The 19,074-nt window shown below is 38.0% G+C and overlaps 1 protein-coding gene across 3 annotated transcripts in view; it reads left to right on the top strand.

The window, feature by feature from the left end:
- The window catches only part of LOC145691023 (uncharacterized), a 74,326-nt gene that overhangs the window by 39,715 nt on the left and 15,537 nt on the right, over nt 1-19,074 (top strand). The window contains exon 1 of one of the 3 annotated variants that reach the window (XM_081766572.1): nt 14,901-15,285. The exons of 1 other annotated variant lie outside the window; for it this stretch is intronic. The gene's annotated coding sequence lies outside the window, so the exon portion shown is untranslated. Of the gene's footprint in view, nt 1-14,900; nt 15,371-19,074 lie in introns of those variants that run through there. One more of the 3 variants, XM_081766570.1, reaches the window with a different exon arrangement.

Genomic DNA, 19,074 nt, shown 5'->3' with positions numbered 1-19,074 from the left:
CCTGAGAAGAATATTCGGACCCAAGAGGAACGAGAATGGGGAATGGCGGAAGCTTCATAACGAGGAACTACATAGTTTATACGGTTTACCCAACATTGTTAGGGTCGTCAAGTCTAGGAGGCTTAGGTGGGCAGGTCATGTAGCTAGAGTGGAAGAAAGTAGAAACGCTTTCAAAGTCTTGACTGGTAGACCCATAGGAAAACGACCATTAGGAAGACATAGGCGCAGATGGGAGGACAATATTAAGATGGATCTCGCAGAGATAGGAATACAAAGTAGAAACTGGATGCAATTAGCTAAGGATAGAAGTCAGTGGAGAGCTTTTGTGAACGCGGCACTGAACCTCCGGGTTCCATAGGCCATAGAGTTAGTTAGTTAGTTAGTTAGTAGTACACCTTAATAAAACATAAAATAAAACATAATATGATACTAATGAAATTGTCTTATGGACACTTGTACGCACGAAAATGTTTCTAGTTTCAAAATTCATGTGTATTACGAAAAAAGAGGCAAAGCGCTTCTCTAATTCTCGAATACATATGACAGTATCGGGGTTCAAACCTTGTACGTCCCTGTTCGGGATAAGCCATTTTATGACAGTAAGTGGTTCGTGTCCTGCGGTTCCCTAGGAGGGCTTGGTCATTTACTACGGTCCGGGATTCGATCCTTTATCTTTCGTGCGTCTCCTTTAGACTTCGATAACAATTAGCCAAAGCCGACCATATATCCATTGGACAACACGGTTCACAGTTAGGGTTAGATCCGTTTTGGGAAAAAGACATAAAAGCTGATTTTAATTGTATTCACAATGCCGATACAATTTAATAATGTGAAAATTATTACGTTGCATGGGCACTGGTTATTTGTGCTGAAAAGAAAAGTAAATTAGATTATTTCTTAAAACTAGAAACTTAATTATTTTGGTAAAGAATACGCAAGATTTCACTTTTCACTTTAATTAACAACACTAAAACAGCACAAACACATATTACTTTGCATTTGGCACTTTAAATGACTGAATATGATAATGAAATTTAGCATTAAACCCAATTTTTCGTATTGCAATCGCCGAAGGCGCGGTAATCGCTGGTCACTGGTTGTATTTCACTACATCGTTATTTTCCATTATTTCGCACTGTCACTTTTCACTCGCTTTGATACTGAAAGAAATCATTTTTTGGTGGTTCCAGGGGGGTCCTGAAGGTTGCGGGGTGAATTCCCTTGCTATCATTCTATCTTCTTTCCAATAGGTTGGACGCTTTTCACTGCTCTGCTGCTTCTTATCGTCAAGACGATTTTAAAATAAACAATCACGTGCAAACGTATTGAGATTTCAAATTTTCTTGTTAAGACATTTTCATTGTTATTAACGCAATTTTAATGTGTTAAAGCACTGAACTTAACAACGTAACTAATATACAATGATACGCGTAGTCTTATGTGTTTACTCGTCCAGAACGTTTTCCATGGTAACTAGCTGTTGTCATGTTAGTTGCACCAGTCAGACTTACTTAAATTTTCTCCCCGTCTCCTCGCGTTTCTACGCAGTGGACAGACTCAATGCAGCCTGGTGATGTCAAAGCTAAAAATAGCTATGACAACCCATAGGTAGGAATTTTTAGAGACGAAGTTTGTTCTCTGTGCTGAATTTTAGCACCTTATTTGGAGAGACGAGAGGGTCACCAAAATTTCCGTCGCTGACGCGACGCACACGCACACATGCATATTCGTCTGTTTGCTGAGAGAAAAATTCTTGAGAGTGCTTTTATACGAGGTTCGCTTAAAAATTAAAATTTCTCTTCATTAATATTCGATCAGCTGGGCCATATGGTTAGATACAATGCTTAAAATCTGATACAAGACGTTTCCTTAAATTTAGTGTGTAATATCAAGTTGTGCTTCGATTGGGGAGAATTGCATGCTACAGTGAAATTTAGAGCTTTGTCAACGGTAATTCATTGACAGAATTACCACCCCTACCAAATGTGTCCAAACGGAGTAGCAAGACGAAGAGTGTTCTGGGAGAAGGCAGTCGTTCTGCAGTTGTCAAGTTTGTGGAAATCGTGGTGATTGGTTCGGAAACTTGGACATTAGTCCCAAGGCCTAGGTGGAGTGAATTTAATGGTTGGGATACTGTTGGATGGAAGGCAATGGCAAACCACCACTCCATTTTCTTTAATTTTATATCAGAGACAAAACATGTAGAATAGTGTTTCGCAGGTCAAAATATAGTTCCGGAGGCAAAGTAACCCCGTATTCGGATCTCTGAGAGAGGAAAGTTTTCGGAAGGACTATTGTACGAGAAAGTGTGAATGTGGGAAGATATATGTAAAGAAAGAAAGAGAAGCGAAAGCGAATGGTTTAAGATAGGGACGTGTTACAGGGTATGAAGTTAGAAAATCTTACAGAAATGAAAAAATCTAGATTTAGTAAAAGGTATGAAGTTAGATGGGAATTTAATGGGGAGTTGAACAACGAAGTATATGAAATACTTTACTTTGGAACTAAAAATAGCAATCATGTTGGTGTGAAAATAGTTCTTGGCATGTATTTACAAGAGAAAGTGGTGAAAGAATTTGCTAACGATGAAAATGATGAACCATTTGCAGGGATGTAATGGAGGGTATACGACGTATACCAACATCTAATTTTTGGAAACTATCGTATAGCCACCTAAAATTTTGGAAGTACGTGGCTATACGCTACATTCTATTCATAGTATACTCACTACATTGGAACAAACAACAACTGCTTTTCATGTACTGTATTTCAAAACGAAAAAACTCACTAAACAGCTGGTCGTCAGGCTGTTGTCTCGAATGATACGTAAATTCTTTTAAAATATTTGCGTTTTCGGTGTGTGGGAATTGAGTTTTCCGGGAATCTCTTCTATAATAGAGAACAGCACTCTGAACCTGCAGTGGTTTCTCCCCAAGATGTCAAATGCTCTGTCCATACAAATCAGTGCAGAACTCTTTCGTTCTAAAGATAAGTGGGAAATAGACTTGAGACTGAGAAGTAGAGACTATATTCATGTAGTGTCATTATTATTATTATTAACATTGGAATGACCACAGTTTTCATGTTTTCTTCTATCTGAATTCAAAGTCTGTCAATTGGATACAATTTGAGCGATGGCATAGGGGATGGAACCAGCTCCTTTCTAATCGCGGAGGGAGGTTCCGAAAAAATATGGTCTTTATTTTGGTTCAAGGGTGAAGAGAAAATTAAATTAATATATTTACAATAAGAAATGGTTGACCTTCACATAAATAACACATGTCACCTATTCTTGGTCTAGTTTGAAGCATTCACCTTTGTTCCCAACATCATCAACTACAACAGCGAACCTTGGATTAGTAATGTTCATTTGTAGCCGTAATTGACATCAAAGAAAGCGGCAATTAATTTCTATAAATTCTCAGCAGCTAGTACTGTAGTGGTAGTTTTCTCGCAACCTACTGATAAAAAATGTAAAAAATAAAAATTTTCTTTATTGTTTCGGTTTCAAGCAGGTAAAAAACTATTTGAAGAAAATTTGTTCAAAGGAGGAAGTAGAGAACAAAAGTCAGAAAAGACTTGTAGCTTATCAGCATGTTACAGCCATCTTTGATCCATTCTATGTGAACTAATTGATGACATCACTGCCCAACAGCATTGATTTTGCATTCAGGACCAAACCCTTATCAGGACCACTTCACTGCCTCATGATTGGATACATAGAGCGCCAACCGTTCGTTCGAAGCTGAAGGTTTTCCACCCAACTTCGCTTTACCATAAATACCGTCGATTCTTTCACAAATCATTCAATCAGCAAATCAGACTACTGCTAGCAGCTAGATTCCAGCTACACAAAATACATCGGAAATTGCGAATCGCTTTTCCAGTTAAATGTTATTTGCCTAAAAATCATATACTCAATACCTCATATGTGAGGCAAGGGTACCTGATGGAACCCGGTTCTCGATACGAGAAACTGTCATATAACTGATTTATTGAGAGGCAAGCACAGTCCTCGCGAAATTTGAACAACACTGCACAGGGCTAATATGAGTTATTGGAACAGATTGTTTACGGATACTTCGCGCTAAGTACAATGTTAACTACCAACGTTCTGTTAGGTTATATGACTAAGACTACAGGCATTGATGGTCTGTTTTAAGACCAGACTTAGACCCGAACAGAGGATCGTTCTGTACTTCTAGGAACAGTACCTATCCGCTCTTTTTAGAGCCAAGAACTAACGTATTTCTTCCCTCCCCGGCAGTGTTGACGTTTGACAAACCGAAAGGAGGAGTTTAAACTATTTGCACTCCCGTCCCTCTTGAGTGACCGAGCACAGAGTAGGCACTCATGTATGTACAAGCATTGCTGACAGGCGGAGTGCAAGTAGGATAAACTTATTCCAACGGGACTATTCGTCTGAATTGCACACAAGAACACACATATATCCAACATAGGAACTCCAGATACCTAGCGGTGTTATACCAAGGAGTTGTTTACATATACAAATCACACATAGTACAACCTTCCCCTAATACTGGAAGATAAGCTATCAAGAAGCATTCACCAAGAAACATGAAGATTAAACAAAGTACTAGAAGAAATCTCATACGATAGACAAAACCAAGAGGAACCACATCAGGGGACCCGTCCCTAAAAACAACGGGAACCACTACATTTATCGCCTGAGAGGACATCAGCCACACCTAACGAGGTACCTTCTTATGATAAAGAGATACCACCGGAGGCTTCATTTTCACTTAACTCAGATTCCCCAAACTCCATCAACAACTATGCTGAAATAAAAAATCTCCAACACATGCTTTAGCCCGAGAATCCGTGTTGGGCTTTGCCTGTTCAACGTGTGTATGGGCGTTAAGTCTCGATGGTCTTAAGAATGTGATTCAGAACTACCTGAGATGATTAAGCCTGCCTCCAGTATAAAATTGTATCTATACAAAATAAAATATAACTTAACTCCCAGAACATTCTGACCGCAATAAACACATCAACAGACAATATACACATTGGACAAGGTAGCCGTTTAAAGCCTAGACATCCCTCCCCCTTCGTGGGGAAAACAGACTTGACTCTGGTCTTTTCATCATAATCCTTGCAGCTGAATGCAATAACTACATTCGAAACATATGTCGACATCGGATGTAAATACTTTCACTTGGCTGATAGCCCCAGAAGACTTACTAGAATTATAATGGTGTTATGGCATCTCCGGCCTGATGAATGTGTCAGAGGAATAACGTCCTTCGTTAAAGGCATTGGAAAGGAGACTACTTGGGGCCTGCAAGTTAGGTACCATTCCGAAATTGGCCTGGTGCGAATGAAGAAAAACCTCTCGTAGGACAGCTGATCTGCAAAGGCTTTTTCACTTGACTGATTTGTTGTGGATTAAAAGGGATAAGGCTTAATTAAAATATTGTGTAATTTCCCGAACATCTTGAATGTGGCATTTTTCGAAAATACAAGTCAGGTTTCCTCTGAAATTCACCATACTTCTTCCAACACTATTAGTATTTAAGCTATTAATGCTCAAAGTTCAATTTTCAGTACTTTCCCGCGCTCATACCTAGGAAAGGTTGCCCCATTCGGCTTTGGTGTAATATTTTTTGCATGCTGTCCTGTCTACTTTCAACCCCTAAGCACTGTAATAGTAATTATGAAATTAGAAATTATTTATTTATTTATTTATTTATTTATTTATTTATTGAACAAGTTCCCAGATACAGTATAGTTGTGCCATTTTATACAGGGAAATGTAAACAAATGGAAAAAAAGAAAAAGAATAAAAATAAGCAACAACAGTAACATCAATAGTATTAACAAAGAGTGCACAACTATTATTATTTGGCTCTTTCAAACACTGGGTAGCTCGAAAAAAATGTCCACCTCACTAGTTAGATTATTATAATAGTCCGGTACTCGGTGAAAAAGAGACCTCGGTAAAATTGACAACCTAGGGCGTGAAATGGAATAGGTGGGTATTCCGGGTTTTGCGGGAAGGGACGTGTAAGAATAGTTGTTGAATTAGGGTTTCTGATCTTAGATTCCCATTAACAATCTTATGAAGAAACTTCAAATCAGAGTTATTTCTGTGTACTTCCGGCGTCTGGATATTAAGATACCGCAAAATTTCCTTCTTAGGTAATTTTCGAAGTGCGGGAACACGAAAACGTACTATTCCAATAAAGAAATTGAGAATAGACTCAAGTCTTGAGAGATGTGTAGATGCGGGCATGGCCCATATGGGATAACAGTATTCGATCTTGGGCGCTATTAGAGTTTTATAGAATGTTGTTAATGATGCTACAGTACGTATTCAGTGAATCGGTAAAGAAGCCCCAGCATACGCATTGATTTCGTAACTATTGAGAACATGTGGTCAGACAACGAGAGTTTCGAATCAAAGATAACACCAAGATCACTATGACTAGCAGAATGTGTTATAGGGGAATTGTTAATATGGTATTTGGAGGGAACAGGAGACTTTTCAGAGTAATTGGAATACTGACACATTTCTTACTATTAAGTTTCAATTGCCACATTTCACTCACCACTCTACAAGATAATTTGTCTTCCTGTTGGGTAATTGTGTCATGGAAACATGATATTTCTCTATACAATTTGCAATCGTCAGCAAAAAGCAAAAGGCCACTAGGATTAACTGATAGGTGAGAGTAGAGATCGTCCATATTATTTTTTCGCAGATAATAGATATTACAGAAAGAAGAGATATTGGCCTATAGGAGGATACTTGATCTTGAAGTCCTGATTTATATACTGGGGTCACATGAGCTAGTTTCCAGCTAGTGGGATAATATCCCTCTCTGAAGCATCTACAGAATAGGATGGATAAAGGAACTGAAATAGCTGAAGCAGTTTGGTTAAGATAGAGAGAGCCAATGTTGTCTGACCCAAGAAATCTATGTGGAGAAAGCGACTGCAAGAGAAAGAAAACCTCACCCGGGGTGGTAGAGAGGTCTGATAAGGCGTTAGTACAAATGGGGCGGAGAGAGGAAAGATGGATTGTAAGGGGAAAAGCGGGAAATGTTTAACAGAAGTAGTTATTAAAAAGGTCGCGTCTCTGAGCATCACTAGCTTCAAAATTCTTGTCATGAACCATTGCTGATATGCCGGGAGATTTCGATCGAGATTTAATTACAGTCCAAAATAGATTAGAGTTGCTAACAGTAAAATCATAAATTGAGTCCATGTGTTCAAAGTACTTACCTCGCTGTACCTTCTTCGTAAAGCTTCTAATTTTAGCGAATTGTTTGTATGTGTAGTCACTCGGATGTGACTTCCATAGATTCCAAACAACCTTTTTGTTTTTAAGATGATCAGGCAGCTCATTGTCAAACTAAACGGGAAACTTCTTCGATTTTGATGTTTTACAGGGACAAAATCCTTTATAGTTGAGTGGATAACAGATGTGAATAAGTCCACCGCCTCGTCGACAGATCCTGTCTACAACAAACACCAAGAAAAGAGTTCAATAACCCAACAGATGTCACCCCAGGGGGTTCCAAAGAAGTTGTGATTTACTTAAAGGGGCTGGTTTGTAGTACTGGAGGGGAAGAAATTGAATGAAACATCCAACGAATCGTGGTCCGACGGAAAGAGATTTCTGCATGGAACAATACGACGAGGTTCTAAATTAGAGATAACACAATCCAGATTGCTATTTTTGCGAGTTTTATGCATATTGTGCTGACCCAGTTCAAGTCCATGAATAAAATTGTCCATAAAATAATTGTCATTTCCGCCTTTAGCGATGCCATGCTTACTGTCCTGCCACGGGATGGAGAGGTTGAAATCACCCAATAGGATGACGTCGCCGAGTGATAATGCTTGTAACAGTGACTCATGACAAACTTCTAAGATGTATTGAGGAGTATTCTTCTGTGGTCTATTGAAGCACGCAATAAACACAGAGCTACACTTTGGAATAAACACTTTGTCCCAAATAAGTTCACAATTTCGTTCAAGATCCAATCTTCTCTTGCTCTTCCACTTATTATTTATACAAATCATCACTCCATCTCCAGGATTTATGTGGTCTTTACGAAAGCTGGAGAAATTGTTTGAGAAATTAACCCATATATTTCCACTGCCCCAAAAATTGGGCGATATATTTCTGATTTTTTAATAACAAATGTAAAAAATTTTTAAAACTCTATTATTTATGGATCATTAGTTGGAGTATCTGGCTACATTGCAACATTCGGTTAGTGACTGTCTTTTGCTTCCTTTGTGTGTTTTATAGTGAGGACTTTCCTGAAGAACAAGACGCGATGTCAGACCAGAAAAGGTAAGATATTAAAGTAGTAATATTTTGATTTTTTTTATTTGTTTTTATTGATTTGTTGTTTTCGAACTTCTGTAATTTGGGTATAATAGTATATTTGGCGATTATTATTATAATCCACTGTTTTTCAATTAAACCTTTTTGGTGCCCCAAACATTGGGTAGTGGGAACTGTAGGCATGCCTACTGTAAGAAGCCTGCTGCCCAATTATTGGGGCACTGGGAACACCAGAGATGGTTAACATTTGAGCATATTACGCTTTGGGTATATTGCTAGTTCTGTCAGGTAGGACTGATTTAAGCGAAATAACTCGCTATTCCTATTTCTATCGAACCTTCTCTCGCTTCTATCAGTTTCAACAGGTGATAAGGATATTATATATGTATAATTATCGGTTGTACGGATAAGTTTAGCGAAAATGTTGGATAGTCAAACAGAAATAGGCATTTTAGCTAAAATGTGTGTTTCTAAGCATGCAACAGAAACTTAAGTGATACAATAACATTGTAAAATGAATATTTTCATCAACTAACAAATTTTAATTATACAAATTTTTAAAATATTTTGCATAAAATAGTAATACACTTATAATCTTTCAAGTATGGTATTTTCTTTCTGCTATTTAGGTTGAAACATTCATTTTTTGTAATGTGCACAATAAGTAATTAATATAGTAATTGTTCTAGCGTATGAAACAATGCAAATTTCAAAACCGAATGTGTAAAAGACTACCTTCTTTTTGTTTCTTCGAGTACGACAGCATCCCATATGAATTATAGAATTATTGATCATATTATTATTCAGCTCTGCAAACATTACGGACTGTTATGGTGTTTTACTTGTTTTAAAATTTAACTTGTAGAACATATTCTTTTTTTAAATGTATAAAATATGTTTTAGAAATTTTTGAACGATATTTTCTACTCACACTAAAATAGATCCTTTATATATTCTTTTTCTTCAGGTTGACTGTCAACGAAATTGCTGCCATCCTTGAAGCAGAGGACAACCTCCTAGATGCAAATATTTATATCACTCCTCCTGAGAACTCACAATTGAGCGACGAAGACAGCGGTGACGAGGATTGCCAAAGTGCATCAATAAACAACCTATCTGGTAACCAGCTTAGTGCAAGCGTTGAGCTTGAAATTAGAAGAATTACGTGCAACGGAATTGTTGTGGACAGAAGAGGATTGGAAGAGGAAAGTGAACTTGAACTACCTACTGCTAGTGTCAGCAGCTCACAGCGCTCAAAAAAAGTAAAACGTAATTCACTTCCAATCAGGAAATGGAAGAGGGTCAACATTCCTACGAAACCTCCACGTACCTGGGAAAGGCCAGAATTATTAGAAGATGTGTCTCCTGTTGATCTTTTCGAACTATTCTTCGACGATGACGTTATTTCTCTCTTCGTTAACTATTCGAGACTTTACACTGTTCAGAAAGATGGGAAACAATTTGATGTTACTTCTAACGAAATGTGACTATTTTTCGCGATTCTTTTGCTTAGTGGTTATTGTAAGGTTTCCAGGTATCGTTTGTATTGGGACCTGGGTGTAGATACCCATCATGTTGGAGTAGCTAAGACCATGTGTAGAAATCGATTTGAAGAAATGTTGCGTTATCTAAGTGTTTGTGATAATACTAAGCTTGACCAGTGATAAATTCAGTAAAATTCGCCCACTATGGACCATGTTAAACGAACATTGGTTAAAGTATTTTCCTAAAGATTCATATGTGAACATTGATGAGTCCATGGTACCATACTTCGGGCACCACGGTTGTAAGCAACATCTTCAAGGGAAACCGATAAGATTTGGTTTTAAAATATGGGCCATGTGTACACGTTTAGGATGTTTAATTTCTGCAGAACCTTATCAGGATGCTTCAACGGGAAACACAAATTCTGAAGTCGGGGTGGGAGGTTCAGTTGTTTTAAATCTAGTTGAAAGGCTTACACCAGGAGAAGGATACAGCATTTACATGGATAACTTTTTTACATCCGTGCGTCTGTTGGAAACACTGGGAATTAAAGGTCATGATGGAACAGGGACTGTGCGGATGAACAGAGTGGAAAAGGCAGCTCTAAAACAACCGGAGGAAATGAAGAAACTGCCTCGTGGATCGTATGATCAAGTTACAGACATTTCGTCAGGTGTAACTATTGGTACCCCTAAAAAGGAACGATGTGAACCATCCAAATTTATCATAATACATATTAGGGCCCTATACTATAATATCAAATGTTTAAATTGGGCAATTTGCAAAATTTAAGGGGGTGGGTCGAAGTACACCTCCCGGGGTGCAGCAATATACCCATGTCTTATAATAGGAAATGGACCAATATACATGACCAAGTAATCTATATTTATTATATTTATAGTCATCTATATTATGGTCCTATACTATTATGCCAAATGAGTATAATGGGCAATTTCTTAAATTTAAGGGGTGGGCCAAGGTACCCCTCCCAAATTTTTCAAGGGATGCACAAATGTACCTGTCTTATGATAGGGAATAGACCCCTATACATAACCATATAAGGTAATAGGACCTCATCCAAGAGGATAAATTGGGCCAAAAGACCAAATACGTGGTACAACGTATTGCTTACGTTTATATTTTGGCAATTTTGTATCCCTAAAAGGAACGAGGTGGACCACCCAAATTGTTCATAATACATGTTAGGGTCCAGTACTATAATACCAAATGTTTAAATTGGGCAATTTCTAAAATTAAAGGGGTGGGCCAAGGTACCCCTCCCAAATTTTTAAAGGGGTATGCCAATATACCCATATCTTATGAAAGGTAATGGACCCCTATATATGCCATATAACTATATAAGGTAATAACACCTAATCAAAGGGGATAAATTAAGTCAAAAAGCCCCGAAATTTGAATTATTGGTAATTTTTTACCCATGAAAGGGAACGACATAGACCCCCAATACTAATAGAGGTACATATTATGGTCCTAGGCTACCACACCCAATTTTTAGATTTGGGAATTTCCAAAATTTAAGGGGGGTGATCCTATGTACCCCTGTCAAAATTTAGGGGGTGGGCCATGGTACCCCTGCCAAAATTTAGAGGGGGTGGTCCTATGTACCCCTAGGTCATTGAGCCCGGGCCAGGAAACATGGGTTCTGAGGTAGGGACCCAGGGGCCAAAAGTGTCCTCAGGTGAGAGCAATACTACTGTAAGTGTGATATTCATCGTCTGTGCTTACGTGAGCATAATATGTTCAATATGCGCGGAGATAGGAACCTATATTATGTTTTCTCCTCATGAAATAACATTGATCTAACTTTACGTATGAACTTATTTCCTATTGATCACGATTGACTGGATATAACATTTTGTCTCAACATAAGAACTTCTAACAGTAATTATAGACCTTCGAAGCATATAAATAGACTGTGGAAGAGGACTCGAAAAGGGTGATATCTGTCGTGCCTTGGATCTTTTTCCATTGTGTTTGTTGGAAAATGGCACCATTGATGATGCTACAGGGCATCTTACTGATACAATTGTAGCTGCTGACAAACTGTTTCTTTCCCAAAACTCACAAAAGTCATTTAATTTCCCTTCTTAGTTTGATGCTGAGATTTGGTCTGTCTTAAAAACAAGAAACTCGCGTAGTCACTATTGTTCTCCACGGCTACAGCGGCTCGGCTCACGGCTTAGTCATCACCGAGCCGAGCCAACAGCTTTTAGCAATTTCTAGTCATTTTCTTAGTTCATCCACTTTTTTTTTATTTATTCTACGCGTCATTTTGTTATCTTCTGAAGTTTAATTCGTTCTCTAAGTGTCAGTATTCTATACCCCGCTATGAAAGGCAGCTTTGATGGTCATATTGATCCCTCCCCTAGAATGACTTCAAAACCTGCGAATTAAGTAGACGTTGAGAAGAATATTCGAAAAATAAGTGTAAACTTGGGTAAAGAATTCGTAAAGGAAATCCAGAATAGACGTCCTGATTTACAAGCATCCTTAGAAAATGACGCTTTTCAGTGTCAATGAGGAATTCAAACTATTAAAGTCTTTTACTGACCTAGCGTTAGCTTTCACTTTAGGACTTGAAGATAAACATCAATTAAATTGAAAATCGGTGTCCAACATAAAATCGTAAGTCTTCAACTGAAGGATTTTTGCAAGAAGTAAATCCAGTGGTGCTATTCTGTGCTTTTAACAACCGATTCTCTCCCTCTCTCTTTTTGTCTCTTTCCCTCCCTCTCTCTCTCTCTCTCATATATATATATATATATATATATATATATATATATATATATATATATATATATATATATATATATATATATATAGTGTTCGGGATAAATTTGACACTTGTAGGTGGAAGTAATAAACAGGGAATAGCTTCTTCAAACCAAATTGAATTGACCTCATGGAAAGTGTACAGAATAGAGAACCAGGCAGAGCCAAAACACTCAAAAAAAATGAACACCGTTCTCGTCCACAACATCCTCAAGGCGGCTCCGAAATCTGGCGTCAGCCTTCACGGTATCCCGAGGAAGAGCTGAACGCCTCCTGAATCCAATCGATCAGCTGGGTCTTCGTGGTGCAGGGAGTGCGGTTGGTTAGTTGCTCCACCACGCCTCAGACATAATAATCCATAGGATTGCAATCACGGTAGTTTCGGGGCCAGATGTCGGGACCGGTGAAGTAAAAATTCTCAATCACTTCAGGGTCTTCCCAGCATATGACAGGGAGCAGAGTCTTGCTCTCAAGGTCCTTGTTCAAAACCACCAGCATGGTTGACGGGGCAATACCCATTTTTCGCGCTAGAGCCTGGATTCCCTTATCTGGATCCCCTTCACAATCTCCTGCAATTGTTGCATGAATTTCTGTGTGCGGCGGTAATCAGACCGTCTTCTGTGCACTTTTCTCGCAGCCACGGCTTCGTAGTCCGTTGCACTTCTGCATTTCACTTCGTATCGCTTTCACTGTGTTTAAGGAGCACTGAGTGGCTGACGTGATTGCAAAATTTGGGTGCCCGGCGCGAATCATCATGTTGTACGTAACTCTTTTACAATATTCTGGTGGCTTCCATTTGTCCCTTGTAGTTCTGTTTGACTTTACCTGTACAGCTGTATCTGAAACCAAAGAGAAGAAATATATTTGAGAACGCAAGCAACATCTTCCGTAAATGCATATTTTATGGAGTCAAACCAACTGTCCAATTTATCCCGAACATCCTGCATATATATAATATACAGGCTGGGATCCAAGAAGGCTATAACCCCCCTTTGACGCTCAAGGGATAAAATGGCCTTCAATCCTGTTTTAGACGGGATAAAGCTGCAAACTATGGTTTTGCTCCTTACTTGATCATATCCTGGATCTGCCACTGTATTTGTATATAAGGTGCCCGACGAGGAAAGTGCCGTATTTTGAGAAATGATAGTATTGGTCATGACAAGCAATCGATCGACATATCGATGGAAAGACCATTTTATTTTTTACACATTGCTTCGAAGGTACATATCTCGAGAACTAATGAAGACATTGGAATCATTCAAAAACGTGTTCCGGATAGGTAACACACGCGATAGGCATTTAGGCGCTAGGGGTTGTTTACATATTATGTAACGCTGTTTTTGATCAATTTTAGCCTCTCCTTCACCCTTGCCACACTATGTAATGCAAAGCTGAAACCATCCCCGCTTTGTAACGTAACGTTTTTGATTTTTTGTAACCAATTTTGCTTGTTTTGGCGGTTATCACAATAAAAAATAATTTTAATTGCAGAACTTTTCATTAAAAAATGCTTGTATTTTGAATATATTTGTGTATGTGTTTTTTTTTTTCTTTGCCAACAAATCAAGGTATTAGAAATTAACGCAAGGCCGAACCCTTTGCCGCGTTACGTAATATGTAAATGAAATGATTTTTTTTTTTTTTGCTTTTCGTTCCACGGTTATGCCATCTAGGCTAAAGGAGACGGTGATGATGAGGAATGAATGAAATGGTGGAATGAAGAAAGTGGGAGGAAATGGAAGAACCCCAAGGAAACCCACGCACACGGTGTTTGTCCACCACAAAGTTCACTTGGTGGGAGCATAGTTTGAACCCGGGACCCAATGCACCAAAGATGATGTGTACGACCCCTTTGATACGTTTCACATTCATTACACTCACAGATCCCAGTATCCCGGACATTCACATACAAATTTCTGTCTGTCCATTGAATTGAAACAATTGAAAGTTGTTTGTTTTCACAACAATACAAGCAAGTGGGAAGAGTACAAAGGTGTGTACAAACCTTGATAGTCTCTATCTTCTTGCCTCTCTTGAGGGGGTGTGGATATAAGCACTACCTTTCACTAATTTGTTTGGTTTTTTTCTTTCATTCTTAGTTAGGTCATGCGTATGCGTGTGTGTGTGTGTTTATCTTTGGGAATAACACACGGTTCTGCGAACTCGAAATATTCAGAATTCGTTTCGTTGGCTTTCTTTATACTAACGCTTCCACATGCGAAGACGGAAGTCATGTGTGCAATCAACCAGGTGAATACAGTCAAGTGTAGTCTCACCAACAGGTTGAAAGCAAAAACGCTTTCTTCAACTTTAACAGTAAGATTTGGATTCCACAGTGCGGAAAAGTGTTATTTTCTATATATGATATTTCATCCACTGTTTTGTAACTAGTTGAGATAAAAGTCACCCGGTACAAGAAACCAGTAAAAAGAAACCTACGCCTGAACCTGAAAACGTAGACGACGATCATTGTTATTTTTCTTAGGGAAGTGTTGCTTTGATTTTGTTATTGTAGAAAGGGGATTTATTTAGGTTTGTCTCCCTGCGAAAGTTTGCTTTATCTTTCCTAACAACTTCTGATTATTTTTAGGTCATTTTTAGCTATGATTTTAGCCACTTTTTGCCATTGAGTGTTGCCAACATTTGTATCACTTGTACGAAGAAAGAAAAAAAGAGTTTTAGTAAGTATGAACACAATAACAAATTATGTATAATGTAATATTTTAGAAGTTGCTAAAATAGTATAATCAATAATACTTAATACAGGTAAGTGAATTAGCAATTGCAAAAAAAATTAATCATACGTTTCTTCAATAGAGTTGAGCTGTGTACGTATTTAAGAATTTTATAAACGCAGCATATCTGACTGCAACTAGCGTAATGGAACATTTACTTCGCTTTTTAAATAATTTGAGATATTCTTGTCAATGAAATACGTCGCTGCGTCAGTTTATGAAACCGTAGATTTTTTGGTGCAGTTTTACTATACGTATCCACAGATCGTATAAGGCCCTAAAAATTTAGGGAAGACTTTAATTTGTCCATTTTATGTCAAGGACAGAACCCAACGAAACCCTGCGGGGCTTCTAACCCGTTTTTACTCCTACCCTAACCCCTACGGAAGATTTTACAATCTATGAATCCATATAGTAAAACTGCACCCGGTAATTTTACGGTCAAAATGAGTGATAGCACGAAAAAGAGGATTGTGTTAATACTATATTCCATTGGCGGAGAAAATTTTCAAATTATAGGAAACCAGTATTTCACGTTTACAAGTGGGAAACAATTACAGGGTTTGGAATGATGGCATTATTCGAGCAGACAGATTTACCAAATTTTGACACATTTATTCCTATTCCAAGTTTAGTTAGATCTTTGTATTTGTTTTAATAGAGCATGCACTAAATGAGAAGCTCCATTGCTACTTGCAGGTTGACTTCAGGAGGGCTCAGTATTAATACAATGTGGATGTATGGCATAAAAACTACTACAAATACATAAAACCCGAATCAACTTGTGCTAGGTGGCATCTGAAACCACGACTGCGATCTAATCGAGTCAGGACAAAAGCGCAGCAAGGAAATCCGAATTGCAGCGCGGGAGTGCGCCCGTAGGAAGCAGGCGCGTCAGTGACGGGTGCATACGCATATACAAAGATAGTTGAAAACACACATAAAGTACTTTCACTATCACTCAAAGTTCATTTCAAGATCCTGTCCACTGACAGTAATTACTTACATTCACACACTCATTCCTTAACGAGTAATGTTTTACGTATTTTACCTCTAAATTTCTGTTTGGTAGAACCGTCTGCTCGACTGAACCCTAAATAATAATCGATAAAAAAAGACTACTATTTGAGTTGATATCAAAGATTTTTTTTATTGACGGACTATTCTTAATCTGCACTTTTTACTTTTAAACAAGTAATAGTTCATAACATCTAATAATTTTCATATCAGTGCATTGTGTTAAGTCATGATGACATAGGTAAGGCATCTAGTGACGTGAGTTACATTATGTATGTCCAGTATCTTCACTTACGTGCACCGACCATATGTGATGTACCTACCCCTTACGGATGCGTTCAGCAGCTTCGCCTCGTCCTTCCTCGTGTTCCGTATCCTCCTTGCTTTTAACAATCACCCAGCACAGGGCTGTCGGTATCTTTCTCGGTGTATTTACATCCATAGCGGTTAGATTAAAGTTTATCATAGTGAATTACCTTAAAGGTACAATAGTGGCAAGTGGATGTAAAAAGTTCTAATGTTATCCAAGAAACAAGACTTGCATCAAAATACACATCTATTTATATTCTAGAACTAGAGGAGCGCAACATATCTATGCACTGTCTCCAGTATAAGGTTTTCATTCTCAAAGATAACACAATTTTAGTTAAAGCACAGAATGGTAGTATGGTGTATTGGACGTTTGTTAAATTCGAGAAAGTGAATTATCTTTGGCACCAAGAAAACATGATTCATCATCCGGGTAAATTTACTTAGTATACTCCCTAAACTAATCAAAACTTGAAATCACTTAAATGAATAGTGACGCTGAAGGAATTCATTATATTTCTGAGGTAAGATCACGAAAACTAGAAGGAGAGACGAAAGTATATATATAAACAAAAGACTAATTTCAATTCGCGGAGTAAAAAAGATAATGATCAGAATTTTAGTTTAGCCCAGACATAATTCTTTCTACTTTCACTTTAAGTGATCACAAAATATGGATATCATCGAATTTTACTGTGATTGAACGCCCACAGAGAGAGGCATCTTAAAAATAGATATCTTCAAAATGAATGCGATTGAATCTGCTTGTGGTTGTTGTTTTTGGTATCAAAACACGAAAAAAAATTTCACAGGCCTGCGCAAATATTTTTACGGCTTTATCACAATAAAACTAAACGATAAGCCTGACCGTTGCAGTTCTTACCCTGAGATTTGAGACACTACGGCCACATCGTGCGGAAAAGTTTGACTATTTTTAAACCACTTAATAGATAAAACACCACTGTTTTCAAATAACTACTATTCAAATAACCCAATTTTACATTGATAAGTGAAATATACAATAAAAATACAAACATCACAATATACTAAATAAATGTGGATAGGTCTTCCTTTTTAAGGGCAGAAACAAAACAGAAAAAACATGGTCAGTGATAAATAACATATTGATTACCACATATTTGGGCCACTACACGCAAAACATAAACACACCATACACTAAAATTATATCAGCAGGCAAACGCAATGAATAAATCATAATTTATCACAGAAGAATAGTGCAATCACAATGTCAGTGTTGACTAACTCAGATACATTGTCGCGAAATTTGTTAAACTTTAGATGAAACAATTGTCACTAAAGTAAGGCAAGTACAAGGTTAGGTGGTAATTCTTGATAATTTCAAAAGAGAGAAAGCAGACGCGTGCACACGGCATAATCGATTGTACGTGGAAGGTAAAATTTTGCCAAGAACTACTGTGCAAAAAGTGGGCCACTCGGTCAGTACACTTAGACAATTTTTGAGTGGTAGTTGTTATAAGTGCTTAGGAATATCTGATACGTCAACTGGTCTGTATGAGTTGGAGCACGGACACAATGGTGTGGCAGAAACCAAAACTTTTCATCGTGCGAAAGTGAAAGGTGCAGTGAACCACAGCACAGCAAATTTGTCGTTCCAGAAATTTCTTGAAAGTTGTGAAAATGTCGAACATCTGCCAAGTTTCAGCTCACCCAGTGTATTAGATTCTAGTCACTTGACACGCCAATGAAGAAAATCCATCCATTAGCACACAACGTTTGTGCAACCACCTTAGCATGTCCCGGTCAGAACTCGAAAAACCATTAGGAGCTGGTTCATTGTGCCACATCAATCGACCTAAGCTCATGCCCAAAAGAAGGTAGATGTTTCCTACAACTGTTTCAAAATCCACGTAATGTGCGTTTTTTGAAGCGGATTGACACATGCAATGTATAATCGGTGAATTCTAAATCTTGAGTGTGCAAAAAGTGGTTGGGTAATGGCCAGTTTCCAGAACTTGTACACAAATGCCGTTTTGAGCATAAAGCCATACTCTATCTGCTGGAACTATGAGAGACTAATTCACTTCGAGTTCATTTGTAACAGTTGTACCATCGATGGTGACCCTTATTGCGATCAGTTTGAGCGAATATATGATGCGCTACGCCAGAAATATCCTGCATTGGTGAACCGAAAGTACGCAATGATGCAATAGGATAACACAAAACCTAACTCGGCTTCATAAACGCATAAAAAATTAAGAATTTTTATGTCATCCAGCAGACATACTCCGCATATAGTTCAAACCGTACCCTTTTGACCTATTATCTGCTTCAATCAATGGCATAATTCTTGAAAGCACGATGCTTCACCAACCAGCAGGAAGTAGGAAGACCGGCTACGGACTACTTTCGCTCTAAGACCAAGGCATA

This window comes from Thermobia domestica, chromosome 7 (genome assembly GCF_964235325.1).
Source record: "Thermobia domestica chromosome 7, izTheDome1.hap1.1, whole genome shotgun sequence".
In the NCBI taxonomy this organism is placed as follows: Eukaryota; Metazoa; Arthropoda; class Insecta; order Zygentoma; family Lepismatidae; genus Thermobia; species Thermobia domestica.
This window is presented reverse-complemented; position numbering and strand designations above follow the sequence as displayed.